The sequence below is a fragment of the Tenrec ecaudatus genome, chromosome 6 (assembly GCF_050624435.1).
Source record: "Tenrec ecaudatus isolate mTenEca1 chromosome 6, mTenEca1.hap1, whole genome shotgun sequence".
Lineage (NCBI taxonomy): Eukaryota > Metazoa > Chordata > Mammalia > Afrosoricida > Tenrecidae > Tenrec > Tenrec ecaudatus.
Window position 1 is genome coordinate 60732719 of NC_134535.1, and position 20532 is coordinate 60753250.

At 45.4% G+C, this 20532-nt stretch overlaps 1 protein-coding gene and 1 non-coding gene across 3 annotated transcripts in view; both read right to left on the reverse strand.

Moving 5' to 3' along the window:
- RAB3IP (RAB3A interacting protein) overlaps window positions 1-887 on the reverse strand; it is a 53217-nt gene extending 52330 nt beyond the window's left edge. For both annotated transcript variants that reach the window (XM_075551288.1, XM_075551287.1), the window contains exon 1: window positions 736-887. The gene's annotated coding sequence lies outside the window, so the exon portion shown is untranslated. The remainder of the gene's footprint in view (window positions 1-735) is intronic.
- A 16533-nt stretch (window positions 888-17420) lies between these two features.
- On the reverse strand, window positions 17421-17557 carry LOC142452169 (small nucleolar RNA SNORA15). The gene has a single exon (XR_012785204.1). It is a non-coding gene; the product is annotated as a small nucleolar RNA SNORA15 (small nucleolar RNA).
- Between the last annotated feature and the right edge of the window lie 2975 nt (window positions 17558-20532).

Sequence of the window (20532 nt, forward strand, 5' to 3'; positions counted from 1 at the left end):
GCTTGTCTTTAAGACCATAAAAACTGGAAACTTTTCGCGAGCCGCAGACTCCAGCGCCTCACTCTCGCAGTGCATTAAGCTGGCTTTTCCCCCAGGAGGTCGGGAGAATGGTCGACGCTAGGGCCGTGTAAGCACAATGACCCGAAACCAGAGTCAGGTCTCGCCCGCCGGGTTTCACCGAGACCTCCGCGGTGACCTCTACGCCCCGGCGGGCGTCGAGCGGACCGGTCCAGCCCTCGGAGGGCTCGGGAACGAGCGCGCCGGCCCTCGCCACCGCTGCATTCCGCGGGCGCCCCGCGGGCTGCGACCCGCACCTGGCCCCTGGGGACTCCGCGCCAGCCCCAGGCCACTGGCGACCCCGCGTCCGCGCTCGGGCCGCTCTCGCCGCCCGCAGGTGCCCGGGCCGGCGCGGTTAATGAGTAACTAGCCCGAGCCCAGGGGAGGGAGGCGGCGACAGCGAGGCGCTGGGGGCCGGGCCGACGCCGCCCGACGCCCACCCGCCGCCCCAAAGGGCGCCCGGCTCCGTCCCGCCGCGGGGGGCTCGGAGCCGGCGGCCGAGGGGGGAGCGCGCGCGGCCGGCGGAGCAGCAGGATCCCGGCGCCTCACCTCCGCCGCGCGGGCACCTGCAGTGGCCGCCCCTCCCGGCCGGTCCGCGGGAGGCGGCGCGCGGGCGCCTAGGAGGGCGGTCCTCCGACGCCCGCGCCCCAGGCCTCTCCCTCCCGCGGCCGCGCTCACCTCAAGAACCCACCGCGGTTGCTCCGGGCGCTCGGGGATGCTCGCCGAGCCGCCGAGCGCGCGCTCCGAGGCAACTAGACGCGAAGACAGCTACCTGACCCGGCTGCTGTCCGCCGCGGCGGGCGCACTGCGCTGGGAGCCGGCGCGGGAGAGCGCGACTGCGCCTGCGCCGGGAGCGGGGCTGGGAGCGGCCGGTCCCCGTGGAGAAGGGCGGGGCTGGGGGCCGGGCGGGGCGGGGCCTGCGGGCCGCGGGGACCGACGCGCTTCCGCGCCCCCTGGCGCCAGGCGCGGCTCGTGGCAGGTGCCGCTGGGCCCCAGGGACCTCGGCGGGCGGTTACCTAGGGAACCTACTCGCATCTTCTCAGAGCTTTGTTTCCCCGCGCGAAGCGACCCCGGCCGAACTTCCAGAGTGTTGGGCTCTCCTGGAGTCGGAAAAGGAACCTTCGCTGTGAGTTGAGGACAGCTAGAACCACCCTGAGTGGAGTGTGTCCGCCGTAGCTTCCAGCGTGTGTGTAATAAGGGAGGCGAGGTTCTCTGATAGAACCCAGACCCCATCATTCCAGCATCTGCTGGGGCGTGTAAGAATCTTGCTTCTGTTGGAGCTGCCTGCCTTCTCTCTCATCTTTTAGGTCAGCTGTGTTATCAAATTTCCACACTCTTTAGGTCCTCCAAGTTAGTAGCAAAAGTGATAAAACAGAACTAGCCTCCCAAATTTTTTCTCCAAAGATCCATCACCATACGGCTCCCTATTCAGGAAAAGTAATATATGCAACGTATGTAACAGGTAATGAATAGGGCTATCATTGTGTATAAGGATCACATCTCTCAGAGGCAGGAAAGCAGTTTAAGTGTACGGCGACTGGCGTCAGAATTCCTAGGTTTGAGTATCGTTAGCACATTAATGTCTATGAACCCCAATTATCAGGAAAAAACAGGATTAATAAGAGTACCCACCTGCCTGTTATTGAGAACGTGAATGACCTCAAACCCAGTGTACCAGTCATGTGTTGCCCCCGTGGCAGAACCCACCAGCCTCCCCTGAAGCCACTTGAGCTCATTAACCACCACGGGGCGGCCTGCTTTGACCAGACCTCTAAGGATTGTTTCTCTTTGGTCCTCCTGGGTTGCTATGAACTGAAATCAGTTCCATAGCATGGGTTCATTGAACTATGAGCGTTTTGAGAACAGATACCAGGCCTGACAGGTAATAGGTATCGCTACCTATTCCGACTCAGAGTGACCCCATAAAAACTTACTGCCATAAACTCAGTGCCCCAAGGTGTGAATGCAACATTCTGGCGTGGAGTAGGGAACCAGTGGAAAGTCTGGGGGACTGGCCCCAGTACCAAATACTAAGTGGATGCATGCCCTTCCCCACAGAAAATTTTATTTCAAAGGACGGCATTGAATCTGCAGCTCCAGGAGAGGGACATACCTGATCGGAGCACACAAGAGCAGATGAAGGGGGGGAGGAGAGAGTGGAGCACATCCTAGCCCACCAGACCTTGAGGAGGATGACACCAATTAGAGCAGCCAGTCCACAGAGAAGATGACATGGCCAGCCCCACTATGAGACATGACGTCCCTCACTGACCAATGGCCCTGCGTGGGACAGCACCAGAGACACAGTGTGGGAATTGCTCCTGACCTGATCCCACCACACTGAGGTAAAGCACTGGGGGAGTGCAGCAGAACAGCAAGAGAATGGAGCGGCAAGGTCCCCAGGGAATGTTGAAGATGGACTTTGGGGCCAGAGTGTGGTGCCCCAAAAGTCAGGACTGGAAAACACTCCTAAAGGCCAACAAACGATCCTTGAACTAACTACAAGCTTTTCTTTCTTGTTGTGTTTTGTTTTGTTCTTTGTCAGTGGTTTGTTGTTGTTTTGTTGTATATTGTTGCTTGGTTTTGCTCTGTCTTATTTTTGTGCATGTTATTATCTTGGCAGGTCTGTCTAAATAAGATAAGCTGGATGAACAAGCTGGAGGAAAAACAACAGGACCGACAGTCCTGGGGGGGGCATGGGATAGGGAGAGGTGGGGGGTAAGGAAGTGGTGTCAACAAACCCAGGGGAAAGGGAACAACAAGTGATCCAAATTGGTGGTGAGGTGGGTGTGGCAGACCTGGTAGGGCACAATCAAGGGTAATGAAACGAAGAGGTATTGCTGAAACCCAGGTGGGGACGGAGCATGATAGTCGGACAAGAGGAAAGTCAAGGTAAATAGAGGAAAGAGCTGGGGGACAAAGGGCATTTATAGAGGTCTAGACAAAGACATGTACATATACAAATATATATATATATGAGGACGGGGAAATCGATCTATGTGCCTATATTGATAGGTTTAGTATTAAGGTGACGGGAGGACATTGGGCCTCTCTACTCAAGTACTCCCTCAATGCAAGAATATTTCCTTCCATTAAATTGGCATTCTATGATGCTCACCCTCCTGACAACCGCTGAAGACAAAGCAGGTGAATAAGCAAATGTGGTGAAGAAAGCTGATGATGCCCGGCTATCAAAAGAGATAGTGTCTGGGGTCTTAAAGGCTTGAAGATAAACAAGCAGCCATCTAGCTCAGAAGCAACAAAGCCCACATGGAAGAAGCACTCCAGCCTGTGCAATCACGAGGTGGTGAGGGATCATCAGAACAAAAAAAATCTTACCATAGTGAATGAAGGGGGAAGTGCAGAATGGAGACCCAAAGCCCATTCGTCGGCCACTGGAGATCCCCTTGCAGAGGGGGCTAGGGGAGGAGATGAGTCAGCCAGGGTGTGATGTGCACCGATGAAGAATACAGCTTTCCTCTAGTTCCTAAATGCTTCCTCCCCCCCTCCCACACACCCCTATCATGATCCAAATTCTCCCTTGCAAGTCTGGACAGACCAGAGGAAGTACACTGGTGCAGATAGGAGCTGGAGGCACAGAGAATCCAGGGCGGATGATACATGCAGGACCAAGGATGTGAATGGCGATACTGGGAGTGTAGAGGGAGAGTGGGTTGGAAAGAGGGAACTGTTTACAAGGATCTACATGTGACTTCCTCCCTGGGGGACGGACAACAGAAAAGGGGGTGAAGGGAGACGTCAGACAGGGCAAGAGATGACAAAATAATAATTTATAAATTATCAGGGCTCACAAGGGAGGGGGGTGTGGGGAGGAGGGGGGAAGATGACCTGATGCAAAGGGCTTAAGTGGAAAGAAAATGCAATGATGAGGGAAATGGATGTACAGATGTGCTTTACACAATGTATGTATGGATGGATGTGGTAAGAGTTGTATGAGCCCCTAATAAAATGTTTAAAAGAATAATAAACTTACTGCCAGCAAGTCAATTCTGACTCATTGCCACGTTTAAGATGCAGTAGAACTGGCCCTGTGGTTTTCAGAGGCTGAAACTCTTTACTGAAGTAGAAAGCCGCGTCTTTCCCCTGCAGAGCAGCTGATGGTTTGGAACTGCGGAGCTTGTAGCTAATGTTCCCACACGTAACCAGGGAACACCACCAGGGCTCCTATCAGTAGTAGATAACCAAAATCAAAAAACCAAACTCACTTCCGCTGAGTCGACGTGAACCCTGAGTGACCCTATATGACAGAGCAGAACTGCTCCTGTGAGTTTCTGAGAATGTAACTATTTAGGAGAATAGAAAGCCCTGTGTTTTTCCCGTGGAGCAGCTGATGGTTTTGAACTGCCGGCCTTGAGGCTCACAACCCAATGGGTAACCACTACCCCAACAGGGCTCCGTAAGAAGTTGATAGACTCAATAAATGCAGTTTGAGTGCATGACGTTCTTTCAGGGGATTGTTGTTCTACAAGGAGCCCTGGTGACCCTGAAGGACCCTGGTGACCCTGAAGGAACCTTGGTGGCCCTGTTCAACCTCCAGGTCGTTGGTTCAAACCCACCTCCAGGTCATTGGCTCAAAGGGAGAGGGATGAGGCTATTCACTCCTGTAAAGTTTTAGAGCCTCCAAAACCCTGTGTAGGCGCTATGAGTCAGCATCGACTCGATGGCAGCGGAGTCTTTGCTTTGGTGGTGCCATCCAAATGCTTGGTGTTCTGGCCCTGTATGAATGACCTAAGCCAGTGGTTTTCAACCTGCAGGCGGCGACCCTTTGGGGGTTGAATGACTCTTTCACAGGGGTCACCTGATTCAGAACAGTAGCAAAATTATCATAAAGAAGTAGCAATGAAAATAATTTTATGGTTCTGGGGTCACCACAACAGAGGAACTGTATGAAGGGTCGCAGCATTAGGATGGTTGAGAGCTTCCGCTATTGTGAGTCTATGGGACACGGTTATAACTACATGTCTGTGTCCTGCATTGGTTCATTTGCAAATTGGTTACCCTGAGTATTAGCAGTGTACTGAGAGGTATTTCCTCTCACACATGCAATCCGTTATCACAGTTTGGGAATAAGACTAACAGTACGGATAATTACTATATAACACTTACGCATCCTTGGAGTAGAGAGACCAAAATACTTTACAGCATGTAAGGCATTCAGAGCTCATCTTACACAATGTCGAAAGTATTGTAAACATTACCAATTAGATTACAAACCCATATAGTTATCGTGAATGAACAGCACTATACACACCCACTTTGAAAACATGGTAGTGGACTTTGTCATGTGCTTGAATTTACTCTTTTCCTTTCCATTAAAAAAATATACAATGTCAAATATAACATATAACCTTTTATTTTTCAAATCAAGGTTTTCCCATCTATATCTGGAACCAGAAAACAAATGATGTGAATGCAGAGATTTAGAACGTTAAAATTGAATAAATCATTCTAAGGTTGTTCATCTTAGTTAAAACTTTTTAGTGCTTGCCTGCCTCTTTCGTTTTCAAAGTTAATGAAATGTGTACTTGCATGCTACTGTCCAGTTTTAAGGTGCCCTCGTGGTGTAGTGGTCACTTGATGGGCTGCTAACTACAAGATTAGCAGTTCTGAACCACCAGCCACTCTGTAGGAGAGAGATGAGGTTTTTCTATTCCCTTAAAGTGTTACAGTTTCAGAAACCCACAGGGGCAGTTTGACCCTAGTCTGTAGGGTCACTATGAGTCAGAATGGACTCGGTGGCAGTGAGTTTAGTGGGGAGTTTTGTTCGTTTCCAGTCCTAAACAAACTTCACATTAATTATCTCGGTGCTCCCTTATTTAAAATTATTTTTTTCATATGGGCAAGTAGTTATCCTTCATCTTTACAGGCTTAGACCTCCACAGTTAGCACACTGATTTTCAGAATGCTGGGGAATACCTTACAAACAAATGAACTTGAAGTACATTTTTGAAAACCCCATTGCTCGAAGGGCACATAACCACACACACCCCTTCCAGGGGGAATAACAACAGAAACCACAGGGAAGGGAGACAGTGGTCGGTGTGAGATATGAAAATAAAAACAATCTATAATCTATAAAGGGGTCACAAAGGTGGGGGAGGAAGGAGAGAAAAAGAGGAGCTGATCCCAAGGGCTCAATAGAAAGTAAATGTCTAGAACAGAATGATGGCAGTATATGTACAAATATGTACATATTTGATACAATTGATGTATAGATTGTAACAGTTTTAAGAGGCCCCACACACAATGAAATGATCTTTAAAAAATTGCTGTAGAGGCTTAATCTATGTAGGGAATCTTGTTCTTTCCCCTGCCATAGCCTTCTGAAAATTGATGCTCAGAATGTAAGCTTTAATATAATCACCCTCCTCTGATCTTGGATTTTATTATTTACAATCCGTGGATCACAAAGGCTGGTGTGCTCCTTTCATTTGAAATTAGCTGACTGTATTAGTCTGGGGAGACTAAAGAAACAAATCCATAGAAACTCATATGTGTACAAGAAAGAGTTTTATATAAATGGAAATTGTCCATTAAGAAAGCATCCCAACCCAGTCCAGTCCAAGCCCATAAGTCCGATCTTAGCCCATATGTCTGATACCAGTCTTTAAAGTCCTCTTCAGATTCATAAAACACATGCAATGATGCCAAATGCAGGACCATCACAGGCCAGTGGGTAGAAAGTCTTTGGATCCAGTGGTGTAAGCATCTCAGCGCTGGCAGAGGTCTCAATGTGGCTTCTCCTGTTCCCAGGACGGGGTCTATCAGCATAGTGCCATGTGTCTGGTCAGTAGAGAGTCTCCCATGTGTCTTGTCACTAGAATGTCTCCAAGGGAGTGAATCAAGAGAATCTCTCCTGCCTCCAAGGAGGGAAAACCAGATTTCCCAGAATTCTCAGGAGAAAGTCATGCCCACAGAAGCCTTATTGGCTCTGAGCTGATTGACAATCTAGACTCCACCCCTCCACTCTTATTCCTCTGAAGTGCCAAATTGACACCAGATTAGGTAACTACCACACTGACCTCTCACTTAGATGGCTGCTCGTTTTAAGACAAACTTTTTAGATCCCAAATGCAATTATTTCTTAACCACACTTTGCTATAGCACCCATATTTTTTACTAATCACTTTATTGGGGGACTCTTATAAATCTTATAACAATCCATCATTCAATTTTATTAAGCACACTAGTACCTATGTTTCCATCAATATTTCCAAAACATTTTACTTCTACTTGAGCCCTTGGTATCAGTTCCTCTTTTTCCCCTCCCTCCCTCACCTTTCTACCCTCATGAATCCTTGGTTAATTATATATTGTTATTTCATATTTTACACCTTCTCCCACATTTCTGTTATTCATCCCCCTCGAAGGGGTGGGCTATAAATCCAACCTTTCTCCCCTGCCCCCCACCCTCACGGTACCCTCATGATATCACACTCCCACTACTGTTCTTGAGGGGTCTAAATGTCCTGGATTCCATGTGTCGAGTGCTCTAATCTGTACCAATATCACCCATATCTTAAGTGATCACTTCATGAGGACAAGTATTGAGCAGGATCACATCAAAAGAACTAGTTGTTTATAGATTAGGATTTTTTTTTCAATCCCTGGTTGGTTGACTCTGTGAATGCAGAAAGGGCCAACTATTGTCTCTATTTGGTGACTAGGTGCCAAGCCAAGAACTACTGGTTCTAATTCTAAAGAAGGGGAAGGGGAGACGGATATTACAGACAAATAGCAGCCTCTGGTTTATCGTCTGAGATTGGCTTAGGATAAAAGATGATGAGTAGGAGATAGAAGTAGAGCGAAGGCATTATGAAGAAAACCTGGATTGGTTTGATGATGGTGAGCAATACAGATTGGTTGGCACATGGAGCCAGTGCAGGAAGAGAAGTGCAAGGGCAGAGCATAAGTGCCAGGCTGCAGAATGTAGAATGTGGTAAGGAAGGGAGTTGTTGAGGATGAGGACTTGGTGAATGAAATGATAGAAACAATGCTTTAGGAAAATTGATGGCGTGGAAAACAAACAGCTGCAAGTATCTCTTGATAAACTGAGAAAAGATGGAAGTTGTCAGGATTTCATCTTGCCTGGATTCACAATCAAAGCTCATCAAAGCATCAGTCAAGAGATCAAATGGCACATCACACTGCATAAATTTGTTGCAAAAGACCTGTCAGAGTATTGAAAAACAAAGGTGTTACTTTGAAGATTAAGGTGCGCTTGACCCAAGCCGAGGTATTGACAATCACCTCATATGCATATGAAAGTTGGATATTGAATAAGGAAGATTGAAGAAAAAGCAATGCATTTGAATTATGCTGCTTGCAAAGAATACTGAAAATATCGTGGGCTGCCAGAAGAGCCAACAAGTCTGCCTTGGAAGACAAAACGGCCAGAATGCTTGGAACCCAGGTCGGTGAGACTTCATCTCCTGCACTTTGCTGTGTTTTCAGGAGAGACCAGTCCCTGGGACAGGACATCATGCTGATGAGGGGCGGACATGGTGGCTGAAACAATAGCGCAAACATCACAACAACTGTGAGGATGGCATCGGGCTGGGCACTGTTTCCATTCGCTTGTGTGCAGGGTTGCTAGAGCTTTAAACTCACTCAGTGGTACCTAACAACAACAACAACACAGTCTGAAGTGTATCCTCCCCTAACCACGAATGACCATTGAGTGCTCTTTAGTTCTCTATTGCTTCCTTCTTAGAAAGGAGGGAGCCTATGCTATCTGTCCTTGTATGCTTGGCTTCTTTCAGTTGGCATTGGGCCCTCCAGGTCCATCCATGTTATGTTTTGCAGACTCATGATCATTCTTACAGTTGCAAAACATTCTACTGCATGTATGTCCCACAGTCTGCCTGCCCACTCATCTGTTGATAGGTGCTTTGGTTGTTTCCATTTGGTTGCTATTTTATTTTTTATTATTAATAAATCTTTTTATTGGGGCTCATACAACTCTTCTCATGATCCATACATACATCAATTGAGCAAAGCACCCTTATACATTCGTTGCACTCATCATTCTCAAAATTCGCCTTCCACTTGGGTTCCTGGAATCAGCTCGGTTTCCCTTTTTCCCCCTCCCCCTCCCTCCCCGCTCCCCCCTTACCCCGGTCTCTTAATAGTTTATAAATAATTATTTTATCTTATCTTACACTGCCCGGCATCTCCCCTCACTCACCTTCCCATTGCCCATCTCCCAGAGAAGAGGTTACACATAGATCTCCAAGATCGGTTCTCCCTTTCTACACCCCCTTCCCTCCTGGTGTCGCCACTCTCACCTTGGTTGCTATTTTAAATAAAGCATCAGTGAGCATAGGTGTGGATAAGTCTGTTCTTGTCACTATGTTTACATCTCTAGGGTATATACTGAGAAATGAGATTGCTGGATCACAGAGATTTCTGGGGTTTGGGGGCTCTTTTTAGAAAATGCCATATCATTTTCCCTTGTGAGTGCATCATTTTCAGCCCCATCAATAATTGATAAAGTGTTCCAATCTCACATCCTCATTAACATTTGTTATCTGTGTTTTTTAGCAGGGTAGATTGTATATAATTATAGCTTTGATTTGCAACTCTCTAAATTAATAAGGAAGACCATAGAAGAATTGACGCATTTGAATTATTGTATTGGCAAAGAATATTGAAAGTGCCATAATCTGCTAACGGAACAAACAAATCTGTCTTGAAAGAAATACACCCAGAATGCTCCTTAAAAGCGAGGATGATGAGACTTCATCGCACATACTCTGAGCACGTTTTCAGGGGAGCCCTGTGCCTGGTAAAGGACATGCTTGGTAAAATGGAGGATTATCAAAGGGGGAAGGCCCTTGATGAGGCAGGTTGACACAGTGACTCTAACAATGGGCTCGAACATGCAACCACTGTGAGGCTGGCATGGGGCCAGGCATGGTGTGATCTGCTGTACTTATAGTCACTATGATTGGCATCTGACTTGATGGTACTTGACAACCAAAAAGCAATGAAGAGCTAAAGCGTCACAGAAAAATAAAAAGACCCTTGAGAAGTGGACAAACACAATGATGATCACAGGGGCTCAAGCAAAACCACCGTTGTGCACACAGTCCAGGACCAGGCCGTGTTCCCTGCATGTACACGGGGTGGCTGTCAGTGGGTGCTGAGTCAGTGACCCTACATACAACAGTAGCTAATGAGGTGAGAGCATCTTTTCATATGTCTGTTGACTCTTTGAATATCCTATGTGGTGAAGGTTCTGTTAATGTACTTTCCCCAATTATTGTTGCTTTTTTTAATAAGTGAGGAAAACTTTTTTTAGTTATTTGAAATATTGTTCACAATTTTTTAATTTAACAGTTTTATTGGCATACATAGTTCACACACAGTTCAATGGTTCAAACATATTAAAATATTGTGCAATCATAATGACAATCAAATTTATAACATTTTCTTCTTTCTTGTACTCATTATTAGTCCGCAAATTGGTCTCCCACAACCAGTGGAGAGGTCTGGGAGGCTGGCCCCAGCACCATAAATTAAGTGGATTCCTGCCCCTCCCCCGAAAAGAATTTGTTCCAAAGGACGATATTGACTCTGCAGCTCCGGGAGATGGACATATCTGATCAGAGCACACGGGAGAAGATGAAGGGGTAGGAGGAGAGAGTGGAACACAGCCTGGCCCACCAGGCCGTGAGGAGGATGTTCCTGAGTAGAGCAGCCAGTCTACAGAGAGAACAACATGGCTGGCCCCACTATGAGACATGATGCCCCTCAGTGACTAAGGGCAATACAGGGGACAGCACTGGAGACACAGTGTGGGAATTGCACATGACCTGATCCCACCACACCAAGGCAAAGCACTAGGGGAGTGCAGCGGAACAGCAAGGGAGTGGAGTGGCAAGGTCCCCAGGGAATGCTGAAAGTGGACTTTGGGGCCAGGGCATGGTGCCCCAACAGACTGGACTGCAAAATGCTCCTAAGGGCCAGTAAACGTTCCCTGAACTAACTACAAGCTTTTCTCTTGGGAAGTGTTTTGTTTTGTTCTTTGTCAGTGGTTTGTTTTTGTTGTTTGGTTGTATACTGTTGCTTTGTTTTCCTCTGTCTTGTTTTCGTGCATGTTAGTGTCTCCAGAGGTCTGTCTGAATAGGACGGGCTGGATGAACTATCTGGAGGAAAAACAACGGGACCAACAGTTCCGGGGGGGACTTGGGGTGGGGGGGTAGGGGGGATAAGGAAGTGGTGTTAACAAACACAGGGACAAGGGAAAAACATGGGACCCAAAATGGTAGAGAGGGGGGAGTGGCAGGTCTGGTGGGGAATATTCAAGGGTAAGATTGCTTAGAGAAGAGGTATACTCTAGCCCAGGTGGCGAGGAAGCATGGTAGTAGGGCAGGAGGAAAGTCAAGGGAGATGGAGGAAAGAGCTAGGAGTCAAAGGGCATTTATGGAGGTCTAGACAAAGACATGTACATGCAAATATATATAGGAGGATGGGGAAGTAGATCGATGTGTCTATATTTATAGGTTAAGTATTAAGGTGGCGGAAGGACCTTGGGCCTCTACTCAAACACTCCCTCAATGCATGAATACTTTCTTTTATTAAATTGGAACTCTATGATGCTCACTCTCCCGACACAACTGCTGGAGCCAAAGTGGGTGAACAAGTAAATGTGGTGAAGAAAGCTGATGGTGCCCGGCTATCAAAAGAGATAGTGACTGGGGTCTTAAAGGCTTGAAGATAAACAAGCGGCCATCTAGCTCAGAAGCAACAAAGTCCACATGGAAAAACACACCAGCCTGTGTGATTGAGTGGTCCCGAAGGGATCAGTTATCAGGCATCAAAGAACAAAAAATCATATCATTGACTGCACACCTCCATGATAGGATCACTGAAGACAAATGGGTGCATAAGCAAATGTGGTGAAGAAAGCTGATGGTGCCCGGCTATCAAAAGAGATAGTGTCTGGGGTCTTAAAGGCTTGAAGGTGAACAAGCGGCCATCTAGCTCAGAAGCAAAAAGCCCTCATGGAAGAAGCACACTGGCCAGTGCGATCACAAGGTGCCAAAGGGACCAGGTATAAGGCATCATGCAAAAAAAAAAAAGATATATGTGTGTATATGTATATATGTGTGTGTATATGTATATATATGTGTATGTATGTGTATATGTATATATATATATATACCATATTTAATGAAGGGGGAAGTGCAGAGTAGAGACCCAAGGCCCAAGTGTCGGCCAATGGAGATCCCCTCATAGAGGGGTTTAGGAGAGGAGATGGGTCAATTAGGGTGTGAGGTAGTACCAATGAAGAACACAGCTTTCCCCCAGATCCTGGATGCTTCCTCCCCCCAACTACCATGATCCGAATTCTACCTTGCAGGGCTGGATAGGGCAGAGGTTGTACACTGGTACATATGAGGGCTGGAGGCACGGGGAATCCAGGGTGATTCCTTCAGGACCAAGGGTGTGAGGGGCGATGCTGGGAGAGTGGAGGGTGAGTGGATTGGAAAGGGGGAAATGATTAGAAGGATCCACATGTGACCACCTCCCTGGGAGAGGGATGGCAGAGAAGGGGGGGAAGGGAGACTCCGGATAGGGCAAGATATGACAAAATAACGAGGTATAAATTACCAAGGGCACATGAGGGAGGGGGGAGTGGGGAGGGAGGGGAAAAAAAAGAGGACCTGATGCAAAGGGCTTAAGTGGAGAGCAAATGCTTTGAGAATGATTGGGGCAGGGAATGTATGGATGTGCTTTATACAATTGATTTATGTGTATGTATGGACTGTGATAAGAGTTGTATGAGCCCCTAATAAATTGTTTTTAAAAAATTGGTCTCCCACTTCCCCTGACAGAGCCCCAAGAAACTATTAATCCAGTTATGGTCTCTATAGATGTACCTATCTAACCTGAATTCATCTAGAGAAAAGCATACAAAAACAAAACAATGCAAAAAACATAATTGCTATAACAAAATAAAACATGGAAAAACGTCTGTTGAAAAGATAACCAAGTAAAAACTCGAACACGAGTCAAGGGGAAAACAATTGAGAAGGTGTTACATTTTAACCAAATTACATCCTACTAGTCCACTTTCCCATGCACCCAGTCTGATAGCAAGGCTGTTCACCAGTCTGGGCAATGGTCAGAGGGATTCCACCAGTGGCTTAAGCCACAGTGGGGCCCTGCAAATGGATTTGGGGCTTCCACTGTTATCCATAGCCTTCTGCAAGTGAATGCTCAGAATTTAAGCTCTACTATCATCCCTTCCTCTGGTGTTGGATTTTACATTTGCCATCCTTGGATTACACAGGCTGGTGGGCTTCCTCTGTGTGGACTTACCTGTCACCTCATTTTGATGATTGCTTGTTTTAAGACAAGCCTTTAAGACTCTAGACACTATTCTTTCCAGGCACTGTCTGATTTCTTCACTATATTTTGCTATAGCACCCATATTTTCAGTGATCCCTTTATAAGGAAAGTTTTGAGTAGGCCCACATCATAAGAACTAATTGTTCTTGGATTAGAGGTACAAGCGCACAGTCTATTCAAAGGTCTGTGATTTATATATGTATGTCCCTGGTCTACTTTAGAGACATAATGATCATTGTGGGGGGCATTATAAGTGATCCCTATGGGGCATAAGGTAATTCTATTGATAGTATCATTAATTGAGTCAATGTTATAGAATTTCAAATACTGTTTAGAAAAGGAAAGTATGCATATATAGGGCAGTTTTTAGATGAAAATTCAAGGATTGTTAACTTGTACAAAAATTAGACCCCCTGTGGGGTACCAGCCTCCACAATAGAACAGGTCCAAGGGGCAGTTGTGTAATTGAGGGAGAAAATTAAAGAGCCATCAGACAGGATAAAGCATGCAAGTGCTCACCTGAGGGACCATCATGACCTCAGGAGCCAGGTCTGCACACAGAGAGAGAATATATTTCCAACCAAGGCTTATTATATATACTCAGCGGACACACACACACACACACACACACCCCCTAATTACAGGTTGCCACATATGTAACAAAATTGGCTGTACCCTAACCCTAAAGGTCCCTGAATCCATAGGGGAAGTAACCTAACACCAGTGCCCAGAGCAGGTAGTGGGGAGTGGCTGTCCTCAGAGCCTCAAGAACAATATCACATGTCTGCTTCTATAGTTAAAGCTGTGCAACAATCAGCCATGTGCTTACAAGAGGTAACTGTGAGGCAGCACTGTTATGGGAGAATATAGTAGTGAACAATATTAATTATGAGAATGTGATTGGGACTCACCTCCATCTCACAAGGGTGAAGGCCTCCCTCTACCCCCAGAAACCCAGCCTGCCAGGCTTTTTAATATATGAGAATAAAGGATTCATTCACATATACTCTCTTCCCATTCTCTGGTTCCCACACCACCCCGTGAATAATCAGGGAAGGAGATAAGACAACGCTTTCAAATAACGCTAATTTACAAAGGTAGAACCATGCATGCTAGACCTACACATGTCATAAAAAAACAGAGAGAGCATGAAAATAGAAAATACCTGGTAGTCCTGAGCTGCCATTCACTGGGCACCCTCAAAGCAAGAGAAGGGAAGAGAAGAGAAGAGAATCAAAGCCCAACGACCTCCAAATCTATAATCTTGGGATGACCTTCACCTGTCACATGACTCTTCTCACACTAGGGTATTTCAGCCTTTAATCTAGGCTATTTCAGCTCCATGAATCTCCTGCAGATGAGTTTAATGTAAAATCCAGGTCAGTTAGTGTGGTTTCCAAATGGGAAGCTCCTGGAGTGACCTGTGAAGAATACTGTGCACTGTGAAAGAACAAAGCGGAAGTCCTGCTTGTCTATAGCACATGGCCTACATCACAAAAGACCCAGTGCCCAAGCAGGAGCATAATACTCTGCATATTCTCCCCTTGGGGGTCCACGAAAGTAATGTTAAACATTTTCCCCATGGAAGCTTGCCCCACCTGGTTTACCCACCAAGAGAGGTATACCCTTCTCAAAGAGGGACCTACCCACCCACCCCCCACCAGCCCCACTCCCACCACCTCTGGATTTGAACTTCCCTGAAGGTTTACGGAGCACCCTAACAGAAGTTTCTGTTGATTGAGGGTGACTGTAGATCAACGTTACATAGCAGGAATGATTGGTCTTCTCCTCCCCACAGCATGAGAAACTAACCCCAGGTGAAGTGAGCCCTTCTGATTCAAAGTGGTTATGGGGTGAATTATATGCCCCTAAAATATGTTTTCAATCCCAACCTCTAAACCTGTGGTTACAATCCCATTTGGGCCTGGGTTTTCTTTGTTACATTAATGAGATGGGATTACTATAGAGTGTTTTATTTATTTAGTTAGTTAGTTATTTTAATAAATAATTGTATTTGGGGGCTCTTACAGCTCTTATAACAATCCATACATCAGTTGGATCAAGCTCATTTGTATGTATGTTGCCATCGTCATTTCCAAAATATTTTCTTTCTATATCAGCTCCTCTTTTTTCCCCTCCTTTCCCCTTTAGAGTGTTTTCAATGAATCTCTTTTAAGATATAAAAGAGATAAAATAAGCAATTGAAAGAAGCAGAGAGAGACGAAGAGAGATACAAACGACGAAGCTCCAGGAGGCAGGGCCCTTCCTCCAGAGCTAAAAGAGAAACCTTTCCCCTAGAGCTGGCACCCTGAATTTGAACTTCTCACCGTGGGAAAAGAAGTTCCTGTTTCTTTATGCCGTTCACTTATTGTCTTTCTGTTGTAGCTGCACCAGAAAACTAAGACAAGCACAGAAACTCTGCATGGGCGGCTGTCCCTGGCAGTGACAAACTGGAGAAATTTAACAGGAACATGATGCTTAGTGGAGGAGGGGACCTATAATGAAAATGGGGTAACTGTTTCAATACCGCTACAAAAGAGAGGTCTGATGCTCTTGGCATCGTTCATCAGGAGAGTCAGTAATTTGAACCTTCCCTCCATGGAAAAGGTATGGAGATGGAAGGCATCATAGTTTTGAACATTCTTATTACCCGTGCCCTTAACACCTATCCTTTGGAATAAAGACATAATAATATGTGGAGTCTGGGTTTATGGACACTAGGTTATAGAAACTTACTGAAGAGATTCTAAGGTCAAGGACGTTAAGAGATTAAAAGGTTCTAAGGGGACCAACATATTGAAAATGCAGGGACCCAGCGATTGTGCTTTCTAGCTGACCTGCTGAAACATCAGAATCTTTGAGCCGCAGGGGAGAAAGGGAAGGATGTTTGATGCAAGAAAGGAAGATCTCAGACTCAATTCAGTTGATGAGTTTATAGCAGCAGTCTGAGCTTAATGGAATTACAGAAATCCAAGAGTTGCTGCACTATGCTGATGGGCATAAAGTCCAAATTTCAGAGGACACACATTTTGAGGAATATGAATCATACATCTAAGTGTATGCAGCTGCTTTTTATGTGCAAATTCAGACGTGTTTGAATCACTCTAACTCTCTCTCCCATCTCCACTGCTCGGTTGCAAAAGCAATTGAATTTCACCAACTTGAAAGGAAACTATGCCTATCAAAAAGAGACACACTTAGCTAGAAATTGAGAAGTGGTATATGAATTGCAAAATTGTCCTTAATTTCCGTTCCCATGCCTCTCTTCCATGAAACTGCTAGAATTCATGCTGATTAGGAATGAAAACTTGGAGTACAAATTTAGCAAGACCCTGTTTGAATACATTCCAGAATTTTTCGGTCTTCTATATAACTGTATCACCATTGACATAATCAAAATTGGCAAAAGAATTTCTGTTTTATTTAAATATCTGTCAGGACTGAGAACAGTCTTACATCACCCCCACATGAAATAATTCCTGTCAGGCTAACAGATACTTCTGACCACAAGATTGGGGATGTGTACCCAATTCAAGGTCAGCAATGCCAGCTCAGGACCTAAGATGATGCAAGTCATGCTAAAATCTGACCTTGAAGTAGAAAACTGGGGAGAAGTAAGAAACATCTGAATATTGCTTCACATGGCATGGTACAAAGATCAAACCGACAAAATTGTTATCATCACTATTAAGTTGATTCCAACTCATGGCAACCTCAATATTAACCATTAATTGCCATCTGTCTCTTGGAATCCTGGAAGTTATGAAATATGGCAATTCAGAGGCTTTGTGTGTGCCTATCCAAGAGCCGCTCCTAAGTGTGTTGGCTATATGCATTTTTATTAACACTCATTTGAATAGTTTTGAGAGGCTCTTTAAAATTATTCTAAAAATCATACCTTTGAAAATAAATTCAAATTGGGCTTTGTAATCAAGTGTCCTTTCTACAATCTACTTAATCCCACCACGTTTGCATTTTTTTTTCTTTGTGTTCACCTTTACAGATGATATGCCATGTAGAAGACACAGCACACCGGACATACGTTAAAGGGAAACGATACTGTGGCCTGGTGTCTGGCTGTGCAGATTACGGATAAAAAAAACACAGTATTCAGCCATGCGTCACTTATGAATTTTGTGTGAGTTTGTTAGTGATTGTGTTGTTCAAAGTAACCCCCAAGTATTCTAGCCTTGACCTAAGAACAATTAGTTCTTAGGACACAGCCCTACTAGATACCTGCCCTCATGAAGAGATCCATGAAGATAGAGGTGCCCCAGCAAAGTGTGGTGAAGAAACCAGATGGTGCCCAGCTCTCAGAAAGAATACTGTTTGGGGTCTTAAAGGTTTGCCTTAAAACAAGCAAACATCTAAGTGAGGAACCAATTAAATCCGTATGAAGAAACACACCAGGTTGTGTGATCCAATTGTGTAAAATAATAAAATCAAAATCTGAAGGAGGGAACAATATCAGGACTTAATTTCTGAACACCCAATTTGCAGAAGGCTGTGGATGACAGTTGAAGGCCCAAATCTACTTCCAGCGTTCCCACCCAGGTTAAGTCTCTGGTGGAGCCCTCTGACCATAGTAGAGGGACGTGTATAGCCTTGCTATCAGATAGAGAGAGAGAGCATTGTAAAGTCAAATATAGTAGATGTAGTTGGGTTGAAATGTGACACCTTATCATTTGATGTCCCTTTTGATCCATTTTAAAGTTGTTTCAGTTTTTATATTTTCTGCTTTTCTCTGTTTTTTTTTGTCATTCTTGTTGCTTTTGTTTGTTTGTTGTTAGTGTTTTGTATGACTTTCTGTATATGAAATTCAGGATAGGTGAGGTAGTTAGTTTATTGTGCCAACCTGGCTGATAAACACATGTGGGGTTAATTGAAGGGTAGAGGGATAAATGGCTCACTGAGCCTCGCCTTTCTAGTTCCCAGATCTCTTGCTTTGTGATGATCAGACCAGGATGGAGCTGCCTTAGCCAGTTCCCTGCTTCAGCTGGCAAGACTCACTTCCTACAAGACATACCCAAGGAGAAACCACATGAACCTACCCCAATGCAGCCCTGGGTGCTGGAGAAGCCATGTGGAGACCCCTGCCAGTCCTGAGATGCTTACTGATTCAGCTTTCCTCCTGCAGTCGGCCATCATAGTGTGTGTTTTGTTAGATGGAGGAGAACCTTGTGGACTGGTGTTGGACATCTGGGTTAATGTTGGACTTGTGGGATTGGGCAGCATTGGGTTGGGATGTTTTCTTGATGTGCACGTAACCTTTATATAAAACTCTCTCCTATGCATATATGAGTTTCTGTGGATTTGTTTCTCTAAAGTACCCAGACTCATACAATAGGTAAATCTATATAAAAAGTAAGTGGATTAATAATTACCTAGAGTGATGGCTGGGGAGGCGGGAGGTGGAGTGGGGAGCTAGCACAAAGAGCATGAGAAGGAAGAGAATGCTATGAGATCTACGATTGAATGACTAAATTGTATAATAGGTGAATTACATACCCCCAAAAACCCTATTAGTGAAATGAAATAACCCCCAAGTGTTGTACTGAAGTGCTGCTTCGTGTTCCCAAGTGCAAGAATCTGTACCAAATTTTTTTAAAATCCAGAGTTTGACAAAGGAAAACTTTGCTCAGAAAAGAGGTATTTATTACAGTCAGAGGCATGCATTTCAATTGGGAGATCACTCTGACCATAAGATCACACTGTCTCAGAATTTTCCTTTCTACAGATGAAGAGAACACCGGGCTAGGAAAGTGCCCACGTGCAGGAAAGTGGAATGACAGGATGACATCATCGGCTGTGTGTCAGAATGCTTTATGCTGAGGTCAGTGTATCTCCAGGAGGGGCTTGAAAGAGGGCGGTGTGTTGACTCAGACTGGGGGTGGACCAAAGTTCAGGGACTTGGGGAAAGAAGAGGAGCTTAACCAACGTTTGGTTAACCAGCATTTTGCTTCTGGTTTATCAGTGAGGACGAGCAATTCATTACTCATTTATGAGGCAAGGAATGAGGATTTTGAGGGTCAGTGTCTAACCTTGTTATAGGTCAATAAAGGGGGCATCTTATCTGAAACACGGAGGAAGGGTGGCTGATTGTAGTCACTGTTTCCCTGAATACAAAAGGGCCGGGCAGGTTGTAATTATCAGTGTCTCATTACCACAGGTTCAGACAAAATTCAACATGATCAGCTCCGATGAGCTTCACAAAGAAAGTGCATGTGTTCGATCAGCATCTTTAAAGCATAACTCACAGTCATGAGTTCGTTCTTAATGACTTTGCGGTATGCTACATCCAGAAAAAGGAAGGGATAGGATGGGTGATAATGACAAAGAGTAGGCGCAGTGGAGGAGGAGGAGGAGCGGGGGTTGGGGGCAATACAATGACCTCAGCGAGCTTTATAAATTGTGAACAGAGATGTCGCCGAGTTAAGCTGTAGAATTGAGAGGCATCTTCACAGTCTGTTGGGTTTTCTAAGGCTAGAGAAAGAAGGAAAAACCAAGAAGGAAGAGTTGGACTAATTGATTCAGATGCTGACACTGTTGAAAAGGGAAAAACCAGAGTTTCATGTAACAGAATGGGCTCAAATGCCACGGATACTAGCTATGAGCTATGTGGCTTTGTTTCTTGAACGCTAGCTTCTTCCTCATGGTTTGGGTGGAAACGACAATAGTGTTTCCCAGAAGGGCATAATGAATACATGTGTACAGCAGCGCCTGATAAGTAGACCCCCCCCCAAAAAAAAAAATCGTGCCTCATAGCGGCGTGGGAAGAACTGGAGGAAATCATGCTAAGCGAGGTAAGTCAGGCCCAAAAGGACAAGTACAACATGAGCCCGCTGAGGTAAGAATTAAAATTTTTTTAAAAAAGCAAAAGTGGCACAGGGAAAAAAGCTACTGTATAAAAACATTTTAGGGGTGAAGACTGTGTAGTATGGAAGAGACCAGACCAAAACCAGGGATGTACATGGTGGACAATGGTGGAGGAGGTGGGGAAAGGAAAACAAAAGGATGAATACAAGGAAGAAAAGGGTAGTGGGGTCATGGGGCATTAATCCACCCAAGGGGAGGGTATTGTTTGTATCTCCACAG